Below are 6,074 nucleotides of genomic sequence, written 5' to 3'. Positions count from 1 at the left end.
GTTGTGGAGTCTCCTTCTCTGGAGATATTCAAAACTCGCCTGGACGCATTCCTGTGCAATCTGCTCTGGCGGGGAGTTGGACTAGACGATCACCAGAGGTCCCTTCCAACCCCTATCGTTCTGTGAGTCTGTATGTCTGGCCCAAGCTACCAGCAGTGCGAAAAAGTGGATTCTGTGACTGTGCCTCATGCCATGCTTCTTAGATGGGGTAAAAGATACGCAAGATCTGTAAGATAAGGCCTACATGGCTAGAGCGCGTGGCTGGAGACTCAAGAGATCAAAATTCAGTTCTTTCTTAGTCATAAGCTTCTTGCTAGACTCCAGGTAAGTCACTTCATCTTTGCAGCCACACTTCCACTTCTGCAAAATGGGGATAAAGATAGCGGTTTCAGCAGTCTTTGCCTGTATTTCCTATTGAGATGACAATCTCTTTCAGGGAGGCTGTTCTAATGTGCTTGTACTGCATAGTCCCGGGCCCGAGATTGTCCACTATATAAAATCACTTATGTCAATCCGTTCCACAAATCCCCTTTAAGTCAGGTTACATCTTTCTTTTGAATCCGAGGACCTGTTTGGTATTTTCTATGTTCGGTTAAGAAAAGAGGTGTTTCTTAGTTTCAGTATATCACTACAAATACCGCATTCATTACGCAAATATCGTGGCCCTTTTTCCCCTCAGAACTTGTGCTGTGGATCTTGCATTCTTGTGTAATACGAGCAGAAACAATAATAACGCAAGGACTGAGCTGGGAAAGCTCCTTTGGCAGCAAAGCTTGATGTAACACAAATGAGAATTGTAGAAGCTCTGCATGTCAGAGCATGGCTCAAGCTGCTCGGAGGCTGCCCTGTGTCCTTGTAGCTGTCAGCTCTGCTCGCGTTACCATACCGGCTTAGCTGCGACACCGAGCAGGTAGCAGGTGACAAGCATCGAAGTCAACTTGTTGGTCAGACCCTACATGATGTGACTTGCTGTTGGGGTCCTGAGAAGGTCAGTTTGGAAGACAGCTGGGGATCTTACTTCCCTTCTGTCTAGCTCCTCCCAAGGTGTTGTGCACCTTCATGTAGCAGAGCTCAGCCCAGTGACTGAATCAGATTAGATTACTGGTTTGCCAAAAACCCCAAACATTTTGTGCTATGAAATATTTTGAGAAGAAGCAAAGACTAAGTTTACTAGATGAGATGTCAAGCCTGCAACCGCACCGCTGGAAAGCATTTTGAAACCCTTTGGGGTTTTTGTTCAGTTCGTTTTTTATGCGAGTACTGAGATACTAACTGTTCTGTTCAAAACAAATGCTATCTTAATTGAATTCTGCTATCCAAATCTTCCCCTGGTGATTTCAGGTAGTAAAGTTTTCTGCATTTTTTTGTAGCATACTTATCTTGCGTTTATACTTGCACAGTAACTGCTGAATCCCACCTGAGAAATGGCTGCATGTCAGAAGTGGATGAATAACCAGCTAATAAATGATCTTCCAGATATTTTTGGATCTCTTAGGGTGGAAGGCATTAAGTAGCTTTCTAGTGATAGTGTGCTAAGGTATTGCTAATCAGGAAGTCCATTCTCTCTGTTACTGGACACTATGAATTTCTAAGCACCTCTCAATATTTCCATCAACTCCCTTGTTTTTCTAGAGACTAATGGCTGAAAGCAGTATTAGCCAAACCCTAATGAATGTCAAGCAAAGCACTTCAGAGTAAATGAACTTATATCAAAGTACTGCTTCAAGCGTGCTGCCCAGGGAATGTGATGGGCAAGCCGTTTTACCACCCACGCCCATGCAAAAGACAGTGTCAGACCTTGCAGAGCTGCTGAAGTCGGTGGGCTGTAAACCGTGGCCGGAGCCTGGCCGGCTCCCTTGGGCCGTGCACTTCAGAGAGTCTGCTTTCAGCTTATTTGGATTGCTCAGCCAAAGCAGCCTCAACTATAAATACATTGTCAAAGCTGTTCTGAGTGGAGGGCAGTTTCACATCACTATTTTCTTTTAGAGAAGTTAAGTAGAAAGTGTGGCTGATTGTTTTGCCTGCCAAATCAGGACCATCCTGCTGCTACGCTCTGCCACAGAGCAAATATGGTCGATCCTGCTAAAGAAATTGTATTAACTCATCTTGTCCATTACTGGGCTTCCTATGGGCCAGGTCCTGATCCCAGCAATCGCAGTGCTGGGATTGCGAAGCAGGATGTGTTAGCCTTGACCATCTGCTTGGAAAGGGGTCTGGAGCACAAGTCTGATGAGCAGCGGCTGAGGGAGCTGAGGGTGTTCAGTCTGGAGAAGAGGGGGCTGAGGGGAGACCTCATCGCTCTCTACAACTCCCTGAAAGGGGCTTGTGGTGAGGTGGGTGTTGGTCTCTTCTCCCAAGTGACGAGTGACAGGACAAGAGGAAATGGCCTCCAGTTGTGCCAGGGGAGGTTTAGGCTGGATATTAGGAAAAATTTATTTGCAGAGGGAGTGGTGAAGCACTGGAAGAGGCTGCCCAGGGAGGTGGTGGAGTCACTGGAGGTGTTCAAGGAACGTGTGGCCGTGGCACTGCGGGACATGGTTTAGTGGGCATGAGGGTGTTGGGTTGATGGTTGGACTTGATGATCTTACAGGTCTTTTCCAACCTTGCTTCACAGAGCAATGCCAGCATTGCTTACAGTCGTTCAGCTGACAACAGGTAACTTGGTAAGCGTTCGTAAATGGGTTATGTCCAGCCATATGCCCTTGAAAAACATCGCCATTCTTAGCTCTGTAGAGCTAGTTGAAATCAGCCTTTAGCTGAGTGGATAGGGCTGACTCAAGCTTTGAAGAAGGAGAAAGCCCCACATCTTGTCTCCTCAAGGTTGTCACGTCCACATACTTACCCCTGGGTAAAAACCAGATTGCTTTTTTTGTGTTGGAGACAAAGGTTAAGAAGTCAACCTGACTACAAGATGTGTGAGGCGAGCCCATGTTTTCCACCACCCTTAAACTCATGTAAAATCAAAACACAGACAGATCTCGGGCACTTGTCTGCTGGCCGCTCTGTTTGCTCCCCGTCACTTTGTCAAATCCAGGGCGAATGGTTAAATGCAGACAGAACTTCTTCAAACTGAAGAAATGCTCTGGAAAGTGCCATTTCCAAACACTGTTCTTTTCCCCCCACTTGATGGGGAAAATATTCAAGATGCAATATACTTTCCCATTATTGGCTCTGTGTATCTGTTAGTTTATTTGCAGCAATAGGAAGTGAAACAGAAATACAGTTTGCATGTAGGCTAGAGATAGCTACTGTGCTTTATCTGTACTGTAGCAGGAGACAAAAGCTAGCACAACATGACGTGAAAAATGATTGTGTAAACATACTGCACACAGCAGAAGTTGGAAAGATGAACCTCGAGGAAAGAGGGCAAGTTCAGAAGCAGGGATTTCAGTGGGGATCTTGTCTGATGCATAGCGGTCATGCCCTGAAGCGTACAAACCATATATCTGTCTGGAAACTATTATGATTTGTGCCACGGTAGCATCTAAAAGATTCAGGCAGTATCTTGGTCCCTTGTGCTTTGCATTGTCCAAAATACGCCTGTCCCAGTCGGGACAGGTGAGCTGGGCAAGACATTTTAGAAAGGGGGAGGATTGAAGTGTCTTTCCCATGTCATCAGAAAACGAAGAGCAGACCCCAGAGGTCTAGATCATTCCCTGTACAGTAGCCTCGGGAGCACGCTGCTCTCCTGCACGTACGTCCTACCACACGGCTTTCTTAATGCCGTTGGTTTTCTGAGGGTCTCTCCGCAGCCTTTTACAGACGTGAGCTGCTCGCATTGCACAGACCCACCTGGGATGTATGGCATGGCAATGGCTGTACGGGACACCCACTCACGGGGCGAGGTGCGGGGTGTGCTGAGCCCAATCCAGACAGGGAGCTTCCCTGGCGCTGGCCACCCTTGGGGAGCAGGGCCAGCTTTGCCTCCGTACGTAACTGGGCTGATGGATACAGAATGGTTTGTTCTCAAAGCATGAAAATGATTTTTGAGGACACTGGAACAGCTGCTTCTAAACTGCTGAAGCTGTTTGAAAAATCTCACCTATGGTAATCCCTTCAAGTAAATACGGTCTTTGTTCTTAATCTGCAATTCAGGGATGAGCTGGCGATGCTCTTGACGCTGGGGTGCAATCCCTGGCCAGCCCCATGAGACATGCTGCCAGAAGAAAGCGGGAGGGACCAACCTGGCATTCTCTTCGTAGCCATTTCTTTTTTGCATAGTAAAATGTGATTTCTACTGAGCTGGTGACGTTGAGGAACAAAAGGCTGAATTCTGCTTTTCCCGCTGAGAGTCAGAAATAGATCTGGAGAGATGATGACTCACCTGTAATTGAGAAAAACTGAATGGCATCATCATGAGCTTTAACAGTTAAATCCTGATTCCACCTCCCAGAAAGAACAGACCGACAAAGCTGCAAAAGCCAAAGCAAGCTGGAGACGGGGCCCAGCGCACGGGAATCCTTCGCTTTATTACAGCATTTTGCATGTAAGGGGCTTAACACGCCTGCTACATATGCACCCCGTGCGATCCCGCGACAGCAGCACTGGTCCCTGCATGGGGAAATGGAACTATATGGGCAGCAGGTCAGGAGGAGAGCTGCTGGTGGAGCCATGAGAAGCCCCCCAGCCCCGACCGGAGGCCTGCTCCATGCCAGCAGTGCATGCGTACTCCTCCCTGCGACTTTCCCTGCAGTTCCCGTCCGAAGCAGAGATGATGTCAGAGTTGTCATGGCATCAGTATCTATGGAACCAGGATCATCATCACGGTGCTACGAAAACTAACTCAGGAGATGGTCCTGGAGCCGCGGGGGGGAACTCCCTTTGCAGTAATTGAGGGTTTCCCTTTGTAAGGTTCCTCTCTTTTTCCTCCTTCCTGCTGGCCGTGGGGAGGGAGCGGGGATGGGGCTTGGCCTCCTCCCATCCCACGGCAGCGCTGGGTGCCTCCTTTCCTGCACGAGGCAAGCGAGAGCTTCAGCCCCATCAGCCTTCACTTCCCTTTTCTTGCACCAGCTAATGTGTGTGTAACGGCCTGCCTTGCTGTGAAGCAGCTGCCAAACCTTTCCCTCCACCACGCCTACGGGCTGCTCTCACCCCAAGGCCCCGAGCGAGCCGCCCGCGGAGGACCTCACTCGAGCTGTTGGTCCGAAAGCCCTGCCTGCACCCATGCCGTGCTGCCTGCTGTGGGGGCCTCCCAGGCTCTCCCTCCCCAGGAGAGGTGACAGCAGCCCTTTCTGTCATGACGTCTGCCCGTCCCTGCTATCAGCAGGGACCCCAGTGGGGCTGGGTGGAGAAAGGGTGTTTATCTTAGGGGAAGCAAGGTGTGCATCTGCAGCTGAGCAGCGTGCTGACCTCCCTGCACTCCCGGCCACGGCATCTCGCTCCTGCCAATGGCCGGCGTACTTACAGCCGCGAGTGTTGCCCCGGCCGTAGCACAGGTAGCCCTTGCCATTGCACGGTGACGCTGGCGTAGCGCAGTGAACCTTGCAACAACACCCTACCCCTGGCCACAGCATGCTATCCCCAGAAGCAGCACAGTGACTGTGGCCATAGCACGGTAATCCTTGGAACAGCACGGTGACCCTGGCTGTGGCAAGGTATCCTGGCTGTACCGTGCTGTCCCCAACCACAGCACGTTGTCCCCAGCCGTAGCACGGTGACCGTGGCCGTAGCATGGTGACCGTGGCCATAGCACGCTGTCCCCTGGCTGTAGCACGGTGACCGTGGCCATAGCATGGTGACTGTGGCCATAGCATGCTGTCCCCAGTCATGGCACGGTGACCGTGGCCATAGCGTGCTGTCCCCGGCTGTAGCACAGCGACCGTGGCCGTGGCCATAGCACGGTGACACTGGCTGGCCACGGTGCCCACGGCCGCATCCCGCCGCCCCGGGGCGCTGCTCGGGCTCGCTGGGCGGGGGGGGCGGTGCGCCGGGTGCGCGCACCTGCTGCTACCCCCGCCACCTCCCCCCCCCCGCCCGGCGGGTGGTTCCTCCCGCTGCCCGCACGCGGCGCTGCGGACGAGCCCACGCGGGAGGAGCGCGGGGGGCGGGCAGGCGCGCGGCCGGCGCGGGGCGCG

This window comes from Gavia stellata, chromosome 18 (assembly GCF_030936135.1).
Source record: "Gavia stellata isolate bGavSte3 chromosome 18, bGavSte3.hap2, whole genome shotgun sequence".
Taxonomy (NCBI): Eukaryota; Metazoa; Chordata; class Aves; order Gaviiformes; family Gaviidae; genus Gavia; species Gavia stellata.
The sequence above is the reverse complement of the archived record's forward strand: the minus strand, read 5'-3'. Positions refer to the sequence as shown.